Source organism: Periplaneta americana, chromosome 1 (genome assembly GCF_040183065.1).
Source record: "Periplaneta americana isolate PAMFEO1 chromosome 1, P.americana_PAMFEO1_priV1, whole genome shotgun sequence".
Lineage (NCBI taxonomy): Eukaryota > Metazoa > Arthropoda > Insecta > Blattodea > Blattidae > Periplaneta > Periplaneta americana.
Genome location: NC_091117.1, coordinates 98,198,575 through 98,219,228, shown reverse-complemented (window position 1 = coordinate 98,219,228; position 20,654 = coordinate 98,198,575). Strand labels below are relative to the sequence as shown.

Below are 20,654 nucleotides of genomic sequence, written 5' to 3'. Positions count from 1 at the left end.
TGTTAGACAAGGATGTGGACTCTCACCACTTTTGTTTCTCATATATATGAACCACATCCTCAAAATTTGGAGGCAAGGCCATCATGCCAGAATACAAATCAACCGAAACACTTGTCTCGACACTCTGCTGTTTGCTGACAATCAGGTTATCATTGTAACATCAGAAGATGAACTGCAACGAGCGAGCCATCCACAACTTACAAATAAATGCTTCAAAATTTAATATGGAAATATCAACGGAAAAAACCAAAAACATGGCCTTTATAGGAAAAGATCCATTTCCATCCAAAATCATTATAAATGGCACATTAATAGAACATGTGAATTCATTCAACTATTTATCTTATAATCTATCATACATCACTGATGATGATATAGACAACAAAATCTCAAAATTTTTAAAAATTGCTGGAACCATCAACAGTGTACTCAAACCTTCCCAAGTACAAAGACACAGAAGGCTGAAAATCTACAAAACTCTCGCACGACCAGTTTTGGTTTATGGCAGTGAAGCATGGTCACTAAGAAAATGCGAAGAAAGACGGCTAACAACTGTCAAAATGAGATTCATGCGAAAAACTGCTGGATACTCCCTTCTCAACCATTATCGGAACATAGATATTCTGAAGGAATTAAAAATTTACTCTATTGTCCATTATCTGCAGCAATACAGGCTTCAGTGGCAGACACTTGTCAAGAGGATGGATCCCTCTAGATGGCCCAGGCAGATTTATCGTATGGCCCAAGAGGTCGAAGAAATTTTGGAAGACCTAGAAAATGCTGGCAAGAGACCGTAACAGATCCACTGGGGTCTAACACTTGAAGGCTGATGATGATGATGATGAAAGCCACAAGGTCTTACCTTGTTGGCAAAACGTTTAGACAACCATCATTACTTCCACTGGGTAGGGGAGACTCGCCTTGGTTGTCACAGGAGTAGGTTGTCACAATGTTAGTTTTCGTGTCAACAGATGGCAGGAGATGTTCTTTACAGTGAACGATTGGTTGCAGTCATTGTGTTAGCTGTTTCCCTAGAGTTGCAGCGTTGTGAATGTTCGGATCTGTCTTCTGTGTTATATCATCCAAAACTTGCTGTGGTGAGTAAATTTGTATACCGCCATATGTTTTTTTCTGATGGTTAGTTATTGCTACTTATTATTTCGTTCTGTCCAAGGTAAATGGCAAGCCCTTGGGTATTTTTCACTATATTTGCGAAGACTCTTTTGTTACAAGTTACAGCCATGACTGCTTTCTTATGTCAATGGTCGACCGGGGTTGGTAGTCACAGAGGAGCGGGATTGGTTGTCACACAACCTACCCCAATGATGATTTTATTTTGTTTCCTTCTTTTCCTTAGATAATTGTACAAGTTCAGACATGAAAGACTGATAGGGGACAAAAGTCCACCGGATGTGATGCTCAAAGCAGTTAGAGCTATAAAAATAGAAAACTGTTCTATTCGACAAGCTGCTATAGATTTTGACGTAAATTACCGCACATTAACTCGGTAGTGCCAGAAAATTTCAGAAGGAGATTACTTGAATGTACGAAAAATTTAACCTTCAATTCCTGTAGGTTATAATAGAAACAGGCAGGTTTTGAATGACGCTCAGGAGGAGTTGGTGGAATATATTCTGCGAGCTTCAGACATTTACTTTGGTCTCTGTCCCAAAGGAATTATAAAATTAGCTTACAATTTAGCTTGTAGCAATGGAATTGAAATGCTCGAGTCAGAGACACAAATAAAATAGCAAGGGAGTATTGGTTCACTGCATTCATTAAACACCATAATCAATTCTCAATAAGGAAACCTGGCAACAAGTTTTAATAAAACAAACGTTGACTCTTTCTTTGATAATTTAGAAACAGTCACATCTCGTCACAACTTCATGCCCCATGAAATTTGGGAGATAGACAAAACAGGAGTTACAACTGTTCAAGTCCCTGATCGAGTCATTGCTAGAAAGGGCTACAAACGAGTGGGAAGCATTGTTTCAGCGGAATGTGGAAATCTGGTGACAATTGCATGCGCAGTTTCTGCCATAGGAAATCATGTGCCACCATTTTTTGTGTTTCCCCGTGTTCACTACAAGAGCTATTTCATCACATCAGCCCCTGCGGGTTCAGCTGAGACTGCTAATAGGTCAGGGTGGATGTAGGCAGAAGATTTCTTGCTGTTTCTGAAACATTTTCATAGCCATGTAAAAAGCACAATTGATAGCCCTATTTTATTATTGCTAGATAATCATGGGTCTCATCTATCTGTTGTTGGACTGGATTTCTGCAAAAAGAATGGCATAATAATGCTGTCTTTTCCACACAACTGTTCACACAAAGTTCAACCTTTCGACAGAACAATGTATGGTCCCTTCAAAAAATATGCAATTCTGCTTGTGATGCATGACTATTAAACCATCCTAATGACATCATGACCATTTATAATGTTCTGGAGGTTGTGGCCCCTTGCTTTCCCACAAACAATGATGCCACAGAATATTCGGGACAGTATATTTCTTTACAATGGAGATATATTCACTGAATTAGATTTTGTTCCATGCTTCATCACGGATAGGCCACCACCTGAAGAGGGATTAATTGATGAACCAACAGGTCCGAAAAATGAATTAATTTAAGGATCTTTCCCTGAAGAGGATAGGAGCACTGATAAAGAACCATCAGTGTCAGAAAATAAGCGTCATCAAAACCCTGAAAGTTCTCAAGTGCATGCTGCTGGTCCATCACATGCTTTCCAAGTTGTCAGCCCAGAAAATATCCGTCCTTTTCCAAAAGCAGGACCTCGAAAATCTGTTCGAAAAATCATCCGAAAACGTGAAACAGCCATTCTTACAGACACACCAGTGAAAAGGAAACTGGAATTAGAGAAGACAAGAAAAGAAGGAAAAAAGAAGAAACCAGCAATGAAAACTTGTAAAAAGAAGTTGTTTAGGGATAGTGGCGATGAAGAGACTTCTAATATCACTAACAATAAGAAAACCACGTCAGACGCACCGAAAAGAATGAAAAATAAAGCAGAACGTGAAAAGGAGCACAATGATGACAATGAATGCTTTTGTTTTGTCTGCTTGGAACCCTACTCGAACAGTATCCTCAGAGAGAAGTAGGTGCAGTGTATTGAATGTAAGGACTGGTCACATGCAGCCTGCACTTCTGGATCCTTATGTTATGTCTGCCATAATTGAATGGGAATATTGAGAAACCCCACACGTCCATAAAAGTAAAATTTTCAGGACCGACAAAAAACCACACATCTACTCTTACTTAATACTTTGAACCCGTAAAAAAATGTATGTGGTTAAGTACAATAAGTCTTAGGTTTTCAGTATATTTCATCCCTACGTGACATCTACTTTCCGAGAAAAAATATATAACAGCCGTTGGATCAGTGGCGGCTCGTGAGATTTGATGTTGGGGGTTCACATATTGAATATCGGTACTCATAAATAAGTTACGACATTAATTTATAGTATTACTGTTTTCGTGTACATGAACTCGTTCTCAGAAAAAATGAACATAAAAGCAAACTGTAAGAATCAAATACTCACCTAACCCAGTAATTCGGAAGAGGATGGTGTTGCTGTTGAACGTTTGTTGAAAATATATTGATCATTAAATTACATAAAAAGTGTTCATATAACTGTATTAAATCACTTCTATTGTATATAACTATATATTGATCACTCTCTCGTTGAAATCCACACATTCCGTAACCATGGATTTTTCAATGGATAGCATTGCTAAGGCCGTTAGACGTTCTTCCTCCATCGTATTTCGAAGAAACGTTTTCACCCGCTTTAATGTAGAAAAACATCTTTCTGCTTCCGACGTAGACATAGGCACGGTTGCTATTATTTTCAGGAGCTTCGACACTTCACTGAATGACGCTACCTCGTTATTTTCGATGAGGAATTGCAAAAGATCGACACCGGACACATTTCTGAAATCATTTCTCATGTAGATCACTTGCAACTCAGATTTCAGTTGTTATAATTTAAGAAATGGATATGTTTCTATTACAGGTTTCAGATTTACTCGGGGAACATTTTGTTATATATTTCGAGTCGAAAAGATATGCTGCCAACATGTGATTTGTAACGCAGATGTGAAATTGATTAAACCTCTAAAGATCCCCGGGTTTGATGATGATGTTTTTTCATCATGTCCTCACAGTGGTAATTCAAATTCACCACAAAAAATGAAACAATCGATAATTTTCGATAACACACACCGATTTTTTCTCACCACGTCATTATGTTTTTCACTATTTCTCCTGAACGCATTGTCGAGTTGTTCCCCAATATCCATTTTCCCAAGCATTGACAGATCCAATGTTGCATTCTTATGAACCACAGATTCTTCGTTTTTTTTTTCCGAGTCAGATGACTTAAATCCACACCCCTGTTTTAACCCAACTAGCATCACTTTCTTTAGCAAAGCGCAAACACGGGAAACAGAACAATTTGTTTGTGACATCACATCCACAGATCCAGTTATTTCTTTCATAAATTTGAGGCCTGAACACTCTACGAAATGATTTACCCCTTACATGATCGAGCCTGAGAAATTGATAAAAGTGGAAGTGGTCCTCCCAGAGCCTTTATTTCAAGTTTCTTTTCTAATAGAAGAGTTGAAAAGTTGGTTGTCTGGAGAACATTAACACTATTTTCCGCCATTACAAATCACAAGTTTAATTATAGGCCTAGTTAAAAACGTACAACGTCCTTAGGTGAAACGTATAACGCTATTTTCCACCATTACAAATCACATGTTTTATTATTGCTAGAAATACACTTTCTTACGTAAAACGTATTTACAATAATATTAGTTTCACTATTAGTATCGGTAGGTACTTATACAGAAGTCCGTGCCGCGGGAACACAATATGTTGTATAACTACTTCGCTAAAAACATTTCTTACAAATTCATGAGCTAGTCCTCCCCCACACTCATCCCTTCTAAGTGTTAACAGAAGAGAAACCTGTTCTATTTAGGCAACTTTGAAGCAAGCTGGATAGCCTCTTGCTTTAGAGAGAGAAGTGTGAATGACAGACGCAGTGGCGAAGCGTCCATAGACGCGCTGGAAGCGGCGCTTCCTCTTCTGCTCTGTAATACTGACGATTTTATTTCATTTATTTTTATTTTATGTTTTGTCCAATAACATAATTCTCTCATTGCGGAATTGCGTCTATTTCCGTTAAATATGAATTTCGTTCGCGGAATGGAATCTAGAGTGAGACCGGTAAGTTAGCCGAGTAGCCACTTTTAACCTAGCCCACACTCCACTGCCGGCGTCTCCCTGCATTTCCACTATTCGCCACTGCTAACCACCCTCACTTCTCCACTGCCCGCGTCTGACTGCTTGGAGACGCTACACAAAGCAGAGAGTCCCCATTCGCAGTGGCCAGTTCACGTGTTGGTGCTATGTAAAGTGTTATTTTTCATGGTTATTTAGATGTTTGCGTGTTGAAGTGAAGAACTTTGTATTAATATGATTTCACTAGTTCCATCCATATCGTAGTATTGACAGAAGTTCTTCTGAATTCATGTTGTGAGTGATCATAGTGTTGTTTGATATGGAGGCAGGAAGCTCAGATGTCTGCCGCGTGCTTCCAGCATGTAACAGTAACTCACTTCGCCTTCCACTCCCTGTTGTTCAGTTGACCATCTTATTGAGCAGAAGAGTTTCAGTTCATTATGTTACCAAAATAAAGTGAATATTATTCAAAGTGGTAGGCCCTTGGGTAATCTTAAGCTAGAAATTCAACAAAAAGGACGTAAAGTATTTACGCGCCACTTTAATATGAAAATGTACGATTCAACATCGTGGTTATGTGGTTGTAGTAAATTACAAAAGTTGTTTTGCTGGCCCTGTCTATTGTTTTCCAATGAGAAAAATGTTTGGTCTAATTGGTCTAAAGCAGGTTTCGATGACCTGACTAATTTTCATAAAGCTCAAAAAAGACATACGCTTTCTCAAAGTCATATACAAGCTCAAATCCAGTTAAAACAGTTCGGAAAAGTACGAATAGAATGTAGCTTGAATGAACACTTACGTTCGTCTATTGAGGCCCACAATGAAACTGTTAGAAAAAACAGGAGATTAGTTACTCATTTTATTAAAGTTGCGTGTTTCTTGGGGAAACAAGAACTAGCTTTTCGCGGCCACGATGAGTCAGCAAACTCTATAAATAGGGGAAATTATGTTGAATTATTACACGAAAGGGCAGAGATGGATCCAGAATTACAAGCTCATTTAAATAATTCAACAGTTTTTTCAGGATTGTCAAGTGATATTCAGAATGACATCATATCATCCATTTCAGAATACATGTATCGAGAAATTAAGAAAGATGTAAGTCAAGCCCCCTTTGTCGCTGTTATCTTGGATGAAACGACAGATATCAGTACAAAATCACAACTGTCGACCGTAATTCGGTATGTGAACATTGACGGTAGTATTGAGGAAAGATTTCTAGGTTTTAGGAACATAAGTGAGGACCGTTCCGCGAATGCCCTAGCTCAGCATGTTTTCAATACTTTGATTGTGAGAAAAAGTTAGTTGCTCAGACTTACGATGGAGCAGCCGTTATGGCAGGACAACACAGCGGGCTTCAAGTTCGGGTGCGCGAAAAATGTCCCCAAGCAATTTTTGTGCATTGCTACGCCCATAGATTGAACTTGGTTCTACCACAAGCTGTTAGTTACATCAAACAGTGTAAGATATTTTTCATCACTCTTACAGGTTTCGGGACATTCTTTTCCAAATCTACAAAGAGGACAGAAGCACTAGATACTGAAATAAGGAAACGATTTCCCAGTTTAGCTCCCACAAGATGGAACTATAACAGCAGGCTCCTAGAAACTGTGTATGAATACAAAATTGAATTACGCGATTTATTTATGTCCATAAATGAAAATTCCGACAAATGGGATTCTGATACAATTATTTTAGCTGCAGGCCTGCTTTCAAAATTGCAAGACTTTGATTTCAACTTCTTTCTTGTAGTATTCGCTTCAATTTTCCCCCACTCTGATGCACTCTTTCAAGTTCTTCAAAAAAAATTCTTGATATTAGTTTCTGCATAGAGAGCATTGATAACTTCATTGCTCATCTTACACGGCTCAGAGAAGATTTCGACTCTATATGGTGTAAAACTGAAATTGTCACCTCTCAGTTAGAAAGTGACTTGCTGCCCACAAACCGCACAAAGAGAGCTAGACTAGAAAATGTTTCAGGCGATGATAGGAAATCTTTATATAGAAGATTGTTTTTCGAAATAATTGATGTTATGAATGCTAACATTAACCACAGATTCAGTGACATTTCCAAGCTAAAGTTCCTCCCTCTTTTAGATGTCAGAAATTTTCACAATTTTGAAAAAAAGTTTCCCGAAGATGAACTTTCAAATCTAAAAGAGAGTTATGGTAACTTCTTTGACTTCCCTAAATTGAGAAGTGAGCTATCTGTACTATATAAAGAACCATATATGCACAAAGAGAGTATCGTTGAATTGTATAGGTACTTAATAAATTCTGATCTTACGGACGTACTCCCAGAAGTATACAGGCTTGCCAAACTCATTATAACCATCCCAGCATCTAGCGCTTCTGCTGAAAGTTCTTTTTCAACGCTGAAGCGCATAAAGACATATCTTCGAAACTCTCAAGGTCAAGATAGATTGTCGTCACTTGCTCTTCTTAGCATTGAGAAGGCTTTGCTTGCAAAACTACGGAGAATACCAACATTTAATGATGACGTCATAGATATCTTCGCCAACAAAAGTCGGAGGATTGAACTCAACTTCAAAAAATAAGGTAAGGATTTTTAGGTTTTATAAAAATGTTAACATAATTCAGAAAGCAATTAAATTTATATAATCTATGGCAAAAGTTGGAAAAGACCCTTCTATAGACGAGCTTCCCCTACTCTTGGACCTACGCCTCGCCACTGGACAGACGAGGGTACTGTGAGTGACAGAAGGACAATGTTGGAGCCACAGATTTCGTTGGCGACAACAGCGTTTTTTCTTAACACACTTTTCCTCTACTTCTTAGGGCCTGTACTACGACTCTCGGATAAAGTTCTAGAGATGGCCGATATTTCACAAACCGATATTTTGTCACAGGTATTTTTTTGTCACAGATAAACCTGTGACTGATGACGCGAAATATCTGTGACAAAATATCGCTATCGAAATCTGCTCCGTATTCAGTACTCTGTGACTGTTGCAACGTCTGCGACTGATATTTTCTCCTCTACGTCGTGGGTTTGCGCATGCGCATAATACAATAACAGCAATCGGGCGGTGGTATTTGATTATTTTTTCGTGATATTTTGTTCAATATTATTTTTTTCAAAGTGATGATGTGTTGCAAAGTTATTAGCGGCATTATAATAATATAATCATGAATCTGACATTTTGTTTTCATATTAAGTCTGAATATATGTTAATATTTTATATATTCCCCCGAGATCTTCACATTTTCATATTACTGTGAATATATATTAATGTATAAGATTTTCCACTCAATTTTTACGCAGTAACAATATTTTTTATAGTTATACTATTAATTACAAACAGAATAGTTACAGGAGCCTACATTATTTTAATAACTTTACATGTACTTCTCTCATTTATGTATGATCCAGTTTTAATGTATAGCTCTAACACGAACAGTGCAGGGTAGTATTAATTAAAATAATTAAACTTAAAATAAAATTATTTGTAATAAGTTCAGTACCGGTATGTTGTTTATGGTTATCAACTCTTAGGAAATCGCACAGTGCTTTCAAACATTGGTACTCGTGTGGGGTGTTATTTCACCCAATTAATAGGCCTAATCAATGTTCTAAACTTGATATTTAGTGATATTTATCTAGATATTGTTAAAATCATCAACTTGCAAGTAATTTTCAACTTTTAAATATAATAATATGGGGTAGTTAGCAAAAATTGTCAATTTTATAAGTTCCAAAAAGATCTGACATCTAGCAGACACTGCTCCAACAAATCGTTCTCATTGCCCTTGCACACTTTTAAAATATACCTACACTTACACATAAATGGGATAATTAATTACATTTGAAAATAAGGGGTATCAAACGTAAATCATGTTAGTTCACTCCGTGTCACTGAACATTATGCTCTTCCGAACTTTCGAAGCATTTCTCACAAGCCGACAACAGCACCTATAGAATTAAAACCGAACGAGATAAAACTTATTTAGCTAAACTAACCTTGAGGTAGTTTCCTTCGTATTCCCCTTATACACCTTGCATATACGAATATGTGACAGGTTAGGTTTGGTTAGTTTAGGCTTTGTTATGCCTTGGATATACAATCAACTGCATCTCCACAAACAATCAAATTCAACGATTTTCACTTCCCGACATCACCAAAACTACCTCAGCGCTAGTTTAACCTAAGGAACTGTCTCTCCACAAAAAAATTCCTTATAAATGATATAGTGATTACACGATTTAAATAATAATAATAATAATAATAATAATAATAATAATAATAATAATGATAATACCATTGGTTACCAATATTTTATCTTGTGTAAAATCCTGTCTGAACAACTGTCTTGTTCTGTAATTATTTTCTATTGTTTTTCCGAATATTTATGTTTCGTTAATTTTTATTCAGACTCAATATTATAATGTTAATGCACGACTTAAAATAATTTATCGATTATATTATATGCAATAAAAAGGATCAATTTTTAAAACGATTAGGATAATCACATTCCCTCAATTTCTCCGTACCCAACTACATTAAAAATTATCAACTGATTCCATATCTACAATCAACTACGATATAATCTCTTGGTATATAAGGTTAACTTTTTACATGTTACTGTTCAGTTAGATTAGTATTTATTTGTTAATGGTACATGTACATAATTTATTTGTTGGATTTTCCCATATAAACCACTGAAGTGTGGCGTGTATAGAGAAATCGTATTCACATTGCACTGCTCTTCAATATTTCCTGTTAATTTTTATCGGTGTGACAAAATATCGGTATAATTCATGCATATTGTGCTTACTTAGCGATATAAAATATCGGTGTGACAAAATCACAGATAAAAGTCACAGATATTTAATTGTCACAGTCACAGTTGTCACAGATACTTGAAAATATCGTTTAAGCTCAACTCTATTAAAAGTTCTAGTTTAAACTTATCCGGCAGATGGCATATTTATCCGGAAGTTGGGTTGTAATTGCGTACTACGACTTTTGGCCTAGATCATATATAAAACAGATTGATCAAGCTTATATTAAATTTAGACGCAACTGGAAAATAACGGACGCTATGCGTCGCTAGTGTCGAGAAATGAGCTTGCAATAACAAACACTAGATGGCAGAGTACCTGAACAGTACATAGAGTAATACGACTGTGGGATGACTTTTTTTACGTCATGCCACCTCCAAATTTCTTTCTCATTGTAATGTGAGGTTATGTTACAATAAGACTTTGATGTGTCGCTAAATTGTAGTATACAGAAGCTTGTTTTATCCAAATTCAACACACATAGATGACATTTTGGTACATGGCTGATATAATGTTGTTTGCGTTCAATATATAATCTGTCATCATTTGATGTACGAAATCTAATTGTTTTTAATTTTCAGTATACAATACCTCCCTAGCAACAATTATCACATAATACTAAAAAGATCAGATTTGTCTGCGTTTGTTGAATGCACATCATGATGCTCACGAAAAGGCACTAATTTATTTTGTGTGAACAAGATTACAATTTTTGAATATGAAGGAAAAGCAGGTATCCCTCTTCTGAAATTTATCCGAAAGGGGAAGAATTACAACTCCCTCCCCCCAAAATTGTTTCCTCTTTTTCTAGGCCTATATGTTTTCAATTTACAGGTGTATTATATGATGCGATATGGAAGCAGATAAATAAGAACTGTACGTTTCTCGTCCACATTAAATTCAACATGTTCATAACGTAGACCTGATATATTGCTTCATGTAGGCTACACAGCTGGCAGTGTTCTTTTTACGAATAAGCGGTCGTACTAATCATTTTCTTTTCATCTGAACTATTGCTAGAATATGCGTTTGTGTTTTTATTTGCTCTGTATGTTGTTAAATAACTACTGAACATCGTCTTTGGTTAACAAATTGTTCTAGTATTCGTTTTATATCAGTCTTACGGTACTGAATTATGTCCATAACGTGGGCGAGATATTATCAGGCTGGAAAATTCGCTCTGAATGCATTTTTTTACACAATTTTCTAATTTTCAGCAGATTTACGATACCCTGTGCGGTTTCTCTGCCAATGCAGAGTTAATTGCAATATACGGTAATTCTGTTATTTTCCTGACACTTTTATATCCGTTCTCAAACGTACTGATTTAGATTCTTTACCCTACTGTAGGTATTTTGCTCTCTACAAATCATCGTTAGTCAAATGAAATAGCCTATAATAGTTGTTTGCAACGAATTAGTAGACAACCTCAATCCCTCCTGACCGCCTCCCTTACGAATTTCTTTCTCACTTTAATTAAATTTACTTTATACTGGTCCTTAAATTACTGAAACTAGTGCCGAGGTAGTTACGGTGATTTCTGAAGTGAAAATCGTTCAATTTATAAGGGTGAAATCAAAAATAACTTTTGTAGCCTTTCCTTGTCCTTAATTGGAAATTTGAGTAACTTCATATGACGACAATATTTCTTCCTTCTTCTACAGTTAACATAATCGCAGATGGGCATTTCTAAATGAAGTTTGTTACACAGAAACCTTTGAGACAATATTGACACTTGAAGTTCTTTATGTAGTTCATCTATAAGAGTTAAATTAGCGCTGAGATAGTTTCCTTCATACTCAGCTTATTCACCTTACATACATGAGTCTGTAACAGGTTAGGTTTGGTCAGTGCTGTCATGGTAATTTTTTTCTTGGCCATACACCCCCACCCCTTGTTTTCTCCCTTGAAATATATTTTACTCTCCTCTCTCTATTTCTCCAATTGTCATTTAATTATTTTTTTTAATACTCATTCTAGTGCCGAGGTCATGGAAAGCATGGGGCTCTACCTCCATGTCCCCCAAGTGCCTTCATGGCATGTTACGGGGATACCTTTACCTTTTTAACTAAAGAAGAAGTAAAGAAATTGTTTTGCTTTACAATTTAATTGTACAAGTTTGATTTAAAGAATACACCATGTAGCACCACCATAGATGCACACTTATCTCGATGAATCTTGGAGTGTATATTTGCAGCACTTCTTGTTTTTCAACCATTATTTTATATAATTCTGGATTCCAGTGCTGAAGAGGTGGATAATTTTTGTTTATGAACATCAAACAAAATAGGCGGTAGGTACAGTAGGAACAGGAAGAGATGATCTAAGATCTGTATAGATCTCCACGTACAAAACTTAGGCACCCATATGCCGTATGGCTCCTTACAGACAAAATTTTCATTTCCCCATACGATTAATTAAAAAAAATTGTAGGTTCCATACGATATATAGCCTCGTGTGGCCTCCATGACAGCACTGGGGTCAGTTAGTTTAGGCATGTACACCTTGCATGTACAATCAAATGCATCTCCACAAAAAAATTCCTTATAAATTGAACGGTTTTCACTTCAGAAATCACAGGAACCGCTTCACCCAGGTAAGTAGTTAGCAGTTAATCATTTCAAAGCTCTTGTTATATTATGAAATAGCATCACACAATGCTGCCAAAATAAATGTTCCCAGTGTTAAAATTACAGAGTGTAAATTTCGCTTAGGACAGTTTTTGCTCTGGAAAATTAAAGGAAACAAACAGTATATCAAACCAGCAGCTGAGACACAAAGCACCTGAAATTCGAAAGTGGTTAAAAATTTTTATATTTCGTTCTTTCTTATTTACCAGCAACAGAAGTACCGATATCAGATTTTTTGCAGAGCTAATATCAGAGGCCCCTCCTATTAGAGAATGTTTTGAATATTATTATATTCTGGAAAACTACATTGACACATCAACCTCCCCTCCCCCCGCCTGAATTCTGGGCTGAAGCACGAATATTTCGAAATGTACAAACTACAGATGCGGCAGAATATTACCACAATGGTCTTCAGCAAGAATTTTGTAAGACATATCCAACTATCTTCATGGTCATTATATGTATTACAATAAAACATATACTACATGTGAAGTACCTACTAAAAAGGAGAGAAATAGAAATGGGAAGGACAATAAAAAAAGTGGAATGGACAAACACTAAGAAACTATTCATCTTGGATCAGTATGAACAATAGGACACTTTTTTTTGGTGTTAGTGGTATAGAATATGAAATTAAGTTGCATCAATAAGTTTTTCGAGTTTAGCATTACTTTAAGTATTTATTGTCCCCCTGTTGGAAAGATGGAATTACTTTGTTTGAAACTTGATGAAATTTTATTGTACCTTAACTCAATTTATTAAGGTACAATAAAATTCAAAATAATAACTGCAGGCCATTTTAGAATAAATCTGTTGGATGTAAATTATTTCTTAATTTATTAGGACCATAAAGGTATTGTTACAAGCGATAGATTGAATCATTTTTATCTTAATAATTTAATGTAGGATGATTATTTCGGGAATTGTTATGCTCTAAATTGTGAGGATATTTTAATACTTTTTTAAAATATAAATTTGGAATATGTTTCCAGTTAGTAAAGAGTAATTCAGAGAGACAGAGGTCTCAAGCATATTTATTGACACATGCCAGAATTATTAAATATGAAAAAAAGAATTCTTGCACTAACATACTGTTTATAAAGTAACCAAATCTTAAGAAATACAGTATATGTACTGGTATTCTATATAAAGGCATAGGAGTGAATATAAATCTGTTTTAAGGAATTCCTATTTAATATTCCTGCTATAGGAACATGATAAAATAAATACAACGCAGCATGGAAGCTAATTCAACTCTTATCGAGTATTGTTGATGAGATGTGTTATGAAGGTAGACCGAATCATTCAATATAAAAATATAAATAGGACGAATAATAATAGATTAATTTCAGTGTATGTAGTATCAAAACTGAAAGCGGTAACTAGTCTATGAATGATGTCTTAACAAGTATAAATAAAATGGACTCTTGACAAGAGACACACATTTGGCTTCAGTAATAACTAGGACTTCAAGGAATTTATGGTAGCTCATCTGTCAGGCAAAACTCTGAATAGTCAGCATTGTCGAACTATAGAAGCGCGATTAAAAAGTATTTTTTTCCCCACCCATTACATATGATTGCTTTTTTCAAGTCCCGGTAATAACATTATTAAATTAATTATCCCACATATTTGGGTGGTGCCTTTCTTTGTTTCTGACATAATTTATGAGAGTTTCTCTTTTACACTTCAATAGAGAAATACAACTTTCAGTGGACAATGAACGTGTAACTCTAATGGAACTCTAAGAACCACAGCATTAATGTTTTCTTCTTTCCTTTCATGCCCTTTAGTTTTTGTTGCAGATATTATCATGCTATTGGATAATTATACATGCACCTTTCTAATAAAATTGGCATATATTTCACTGGTCTCAGAAGTAAAATTAAATGTATAATAGCTTCTTGGTGCAAAATATTTACTGAAAATTATTGTAGGATTTGACTAGAAATGTCATTTCTCAGGCAAGGTTATTCGTGGATGACTGTATAATATACAGAAAAAATTAGTGATAAATCTTATATCACCGCCTTGCAAAACTAGCTTGACGTTATTGAAAACTGGACTACAACAAATAAAATTAAAATCAATGTGAGCAAAAGTAAATCAATATGTATCCTTCTGTAAAACACAAAATTATATTCGTCTCATATACCAATTAAATGGATCACCAGTGTCACAAGTAAACACTTAGGTACTGTATATATTTTAGTAACAAACTGGTTGAAATAAGTCACTAATATTACAAGGATAGCCTGGAAAACACTACATTTCTTTATGCGTATTCTTAAGAAAGCTAACCGAAAGTCAAAAGAATTAATGTACATAACCCATGTTCGGTCCACTGCTGTGGAGTAATGGTAGGCACATCTGACCGTGAAATGAGTGGGCCCGGGTTCAAATCCTGATTGGGGCAAGTTACCTGGTTGAGGTTTTTCCGAGGTTTTCCCCAATTGTAAGGCGAATGTCATGTAATCTATGGCGAATCCTCAACCTCATCTCGCCAAATATCATTTCACTATCATCAATTCCATCGAGGCTAAATAACCTAGTAGTTGATACAACATCGTTAAATAATCAATTTAAAAAAAGACGTCAGATAAGCAGAGGAAGTTACAAAAGCTTGTAGTGGCGAAGAATTTAAAGCGTCTGTGTTGTTAAAAAAAAAGGGAAGTACTACAAATGGCAGAAAAAGTGGATAGCTTATATTGATGTATTTGTTACGTGACATTACACAGGAGATAGCACCACATATAGTTGTAAACAACCGTGGATATTTTAAATCTGAAAGTGTACTTTAGTGTAATTTTTTTTTTATTGGGTTATTTTAAGACGCTGTATCAACATCTAAATTATTTAGCATCTGAATGATATGAATGTGAAATGAGTCCGGGGTCCAGCACCGAAAGTTATCCAGAATTTGCTCGTATTGGGTTGAGGGAAAACCCCGGAAAAAACCTCAACCAGGTAACTTGCCCCGACCGGGATTCGAACCCGGGCCACCTGGTTTCGCAGTCAGACGCGCTGACCGTTACTCCACAGGTGTGTAATCAAGTGTTGCTTTGTATAATAAGAACTGTAGACACAGTGTATACGGTAAATCTCTATATGCATTTGAAAAGATTAGTAATCAACTTGACAGAAATGTTCGTGTGTCACAATATAATTTGTAATATTTTATTTGTTAATGGCACTGTTATTTTTATTAAAGTATGCGATTTAGCAGTTACATGTACTTCACAAATGTCTCAATTGTTTAAAAAACAATTAAATGCATTTATGACATTTGGCACAATAATATGAACATTTTCCATTTTGGTAATAAATTAAGTGGCAAGAAAATGTTCATGTGTCACACCATATAATATTTAATATTTTTTACATTATTAATTATTCCTTTTCATTATGATTTTCTGTTTATATTTTGGAATGCTTACGTTAAAAAACAGTGATGTGTCTTTCATGAACTCCTAAGTATTTGATTAAGTATCCTGTGAAGATCATAGTTCGAAAATGTTACGTGTGTGGCTATGGAATGACCCATCAGTATTGTTAGTATTGTTACAAATTACAAAACCTGAAACTGTTAGAATGGGATCAGGAGTAGTGACAAAAAATGTAATGTTGTAGGCCTACATCAACATGACTATTTTAATCCAGTTTCTAATAGTTTTTAAGGTTTGAAGGCCTTTTGAGGTAAACAGTATTGAACATGTGAGGGAAGGGCTATTTCTTGGTAATGGATTAGGCCTGTATATTTTATAATATTATTAACTATATATTGTTAAAGTACCTAGTAAATATCGTAATATGTATATTATATAATACTGTAAACGAGACAATATCACAGGCTGCAAACTAGATTATTCTTGTTTTTGTATAATTATACGAACAAGTCTGAAATAAACAAGACTACATTGGTTAGGTTAGGGTAGGATTACTTATATATTGTAATCAGGCTATATGCACAAATTTTCCAATATACTACTATCATAACCGCTATACTGGAGAATTAGCACGGTCGCTTTGAACCGTGCCGTTACGTTTATCACCAAATTTAAGTAAATACACAATGTCACCAACATAAGAACATGACATTGGTGTGTGGCGTAGTTGGCGGGAGAAATTTTTTTCTCTCGCTGTCTACCTCCTTCGTTCTGAACATTATTGAGAGATAGCGCCACTGTTAGCGACAATGTGTATTTGCGTAAATATTGCGAGTAAATTATGACGAGTGCCTTAGAGGAGAGGCTCGGGACGTGATCCTTACTTGAATTTATTTTTGCGTGTACATTGCAGATTAAATGATTGAGATCCCTTCTTGCTCCGGTTACAGGCCTTGCATTTACGAAGGTTATGTTAGGTTAGATTAGCTTAGGTTAGCTTAGCTTAGGTTAGATTAGCTTTGGTTAGGTTAGGCTAGCTTTGGTTAGGTTAGGTTAGCTTTGGTTAGGTTAGGTTAGCTTTGGTTAGGTTAGCTTGATTTCATTCGTCCATGTAGTAGTTAAAATTATATAATATGACAGTTTTTGATTCGTAATATTGATAAAAAAAATAATAGGTCTATAATGAAAGGGGTGAATAATGTCATGGTCCCTAATTTTTTTTTTTTCGTAAAAGGCTAGGTATTTTTCTTTAGGCCAGAAATAAAACAGCAACGCCGTCATAATTACGTACTTTACGCTTTGGCGAACATTAACCGGAAATTTACTTTCCGTCATTTTAATGGTATTCCGTGAAACACACCTTTTTTCCTGTTAATTTCCTTGTGATAACCTAGTTTATGATCTTATTACATCTTCATTTTCTTTTAATGCATTCAAAAAACCGCCGTTGTACTACATAAAACCTTGAACTTGACTAATGGAGTGAATTATTTAAGAATATAGTCGCGAATTTGACTACCACCATTTCGATTATATTTTGTTTGATACGGCTCGGTACGGCCCGGTGACTAGTGGCCAGCGAGTAGGGTCGACTATCGATATTGGTCTGCCGTGCGTATTATCCAGTTGTTCCATCATAACTAAATAGGTAATGTTAACATTAATTTTCATAAGTTTTTGTGGTGCAAATTAAAATAATTCAAAGTAAAGTATAACTTAACTCCGACAACATTATAATTATGAACGTCAAATTCTCTTATTTTATTTATTTTTTAGTGTTTAGTCCCTTATTTCCCATTGTTCTTTGGATTTATCATTAGTGAAATATCAATTAACGGATAAATTATGTTATACACTCAGTTGATAATATAAATAATATTCACGACAAATATATAAAAACAGAAGAGATAACGAATCATAATTTAGCCCACCGATAACTTTATAACATGTTCTAAAAATTCTAGGTAGATTGGCTTTGCGCGAGACTCTGCATTGTATTCTATTCAATACAAAGGCGTACTTTATCTTATCTCTCCGCTTCGCCCACGTGACAACTATAATTAGAACTCCCTCATTCCGAACTTGCCTAGGTCATATAGGCCAATAATATTTATCCATGGTCATCAATTGTCGACAGTACATACCATTGCTTACGAGAATATCTCGTAAGCAAGAAATAATCGATTTAGATCGACCAGACCGGTTCAGAGTTCGTGTCTCGTGATGGTGTTGGTCATTGTGCCATCTGTTGACGATTATTGAACTACATCAAGCCGGCCTCGACTGCAAACCCTAAAGCCTATATAAAAGAGCTATCTGTTAGTATATATGATCTAGGCTTTTGGTTATGTGCAATCTGGAGCAAGAGGCCTTCATATATCAAGCCCTCTTGATCTGGAGGCTAAACTTCCAGATTAGCAATCCGGGAGGCAGAGTAGCAGATTGGCGTTATCCGAAGGTTGGAACTCGGTGTTGAAATCAAGATGGCTGCACGTCGTACAGCTGGTGATTTGAAGGATCAATTTAATTTTGATACTGATTCTGATGATAAGTTCTGGAGCAGATGCTTCGTTATATCAGAACAGCAAAACGAATTTGGCTGCGTCCAAATAATTTTGAAGAATGGGATGACGAGAAATTTTTTAGACAGTTTCGAATAACGAAACCTACTACATGAAATCAATTATCAACTGAAACAAGACAAATCTCGTAAGTACACAGTTAATAATAAGTTACACTATTTCTGTAGGTATTACATCAATATTTTGTATATAATAGCACTATAATAATTACTTTGAAGTACAGTAACCTGTAATACAGTAGAATTGAGGTTAGAATGTTGCTTCATGCAGGTGTTCTGTTGTCCTTACAAGGTATGAAGGTGGTTGATATAATAATATAGGGCAACCTACAATAATAACAGTTTCAAAATACTTTTATATAAAAATAATAACAGTATATAATATATCAAGGCTAAACTCCAGAACATGGATTGCACCCTTCCCCTCTCCCCCACCGCACGTACCATGCAACTAGCTACTTTCCTTGCAGACTCCTCCCTCTCTCGCGTTCTCACGCTTCATCTCGCTCCGTCCGAGACACGCGCCACCTCAAAACATCATGGCGGCCACTGACGATCTCCGTAAACATCGCGCCGATGATCCGACGTGTAGCACATGATGAAAAAAGCGGGGTATCGGGGCTGCAAGCCCCGATGATGTTCCGACGTCCCCTAGTGACTTGGGGAGGGGATGGAAGGTGCAATCCATGTTCTAAAATTTTCCCTATATCAAAATCCTTTATATGGTAAACGACCATTTCTTCACAATTGCGTTACCACTTTGCGATACAAATGTATTCACATATTTGGCTTCTAGTCAAGTCATATGTACCATAAACGAAAGAAAAATTGAGTGCCGACACCAATTTCCCAAATAAAGGTGGAAAGTTGCTGTGAAAGTGGAGTGCGGTGGAGAGGTACGGGTAGGCGGGATCGCTCTATCGAGATAGACGGGTAGGCGGCAGGGAAGGGCAACACATACATTTCATTACTATGTTTCCTTACTAATTAAAGGGAAAAGACAAGTTTTCGTAAGATCGAGTTAGTGACAGGTTAGTATGATTTGCATATATTTACAATTGTCTAAAAAAAAAAAAAAAAAAAAATGTCAAAACTACATCCAAACCTCTCTCTTACAGGCTATCCTGTAGGGAGTCCTTGCCTTCTTTTGGTAACGCTATTGTAAAGATTTACCGGTAAAGTTGTAACCAAATCTCATTGTTTATATATTTTTCCAGAAATAATGCCTTACCTCCAATGGACCAACTACTACTGGTATTGAGATTCTATGCCACTGGGAGAACATTGACAACAGTAGGAGATTTTTGTGGGGTCCACGAAGTTACAGCAGGAACTGTTGTCAATCGAGCTAGTGCTGCACTTGCTGCTTGGTTTAATTGAAGTGATGACTTTTAATGCTTCATTGGGAGTAGTTTTATTTGCTCCAGTAATTAAGTGCAAGGCTTATTTCCCCCCCTCTCCCCCAAGGGATTCTGTCTCTTTTTGATGCTGTTATGAATACTTCTGAATAGTATTTTAATACAGGTTTTATGTATATATTATAGGTCTTGATTAAAGTTTTCCTAGAACTGTTTCATTTTGTGTCTGCTAGTTGTTTAGTCAACTCTCCAAAGATAGATTGGAATACCAATAAGGCATCACTCATGAGACAACTGTCAGGAGATAATGTGGTAGGGTGGCAAGTTCCCTTCTCCTTCCTTGCATATATAGCTCACCAGTAGGAGTAGGCCTAACATATTTCACTAATCAGACTTAAGATATGCTTGCTATATACAGTATTATTATTTAACAAACTGTAACGGTTTATTGAATTTTAGACGTGACAGTTTTTCTTCATTTCCTGAAAGTTTTGGAATTGGCATTTATGTTTTGCAAGGGAGCTGTTTCATTCATGCTAGGCCTAGTGATTCATGTATGCAAACATATTCATATCGTTACTTTTTATAAATATTTTATTGCTTGGATCCCTCACAGTGATG

At 35.9% G+C, this 20,654-nt stretch overlaps 2 long non-coding RNA genes across 2 annotated transcripts in view; both read left to right on the top strand.

Annotated features, from left to right (window-relative positions):
- Positions 1-6,246: 6,246 nt before the first annotated feature.
- LOC138698615 (uncharacterized) overlaps positions 6,247-20,654 on the top strand; it is a 28,260-nt gene continuing 13,852 nt past the window's right edge. The window contains exon 1 of the long non-coding RNA XR_011331913.1: positions 6,247-7,833. This is a non-coding gene — a long non-coding RNA (uncharacterized lncRNA). The remainder of the gene's footprint in view (positions 7,834-20,654) is intronic.
- On the top strand, positions 18,227-20,251 carry LOC138698611 (uncharacterized). The gene is made up of 2 exons (XR_011331910.1): positions 18,227-18,803; positions 19,893-20,251. It is a non-coding gene; the product is annotated as an uncharacterized lncRNA (long non-coding RNA).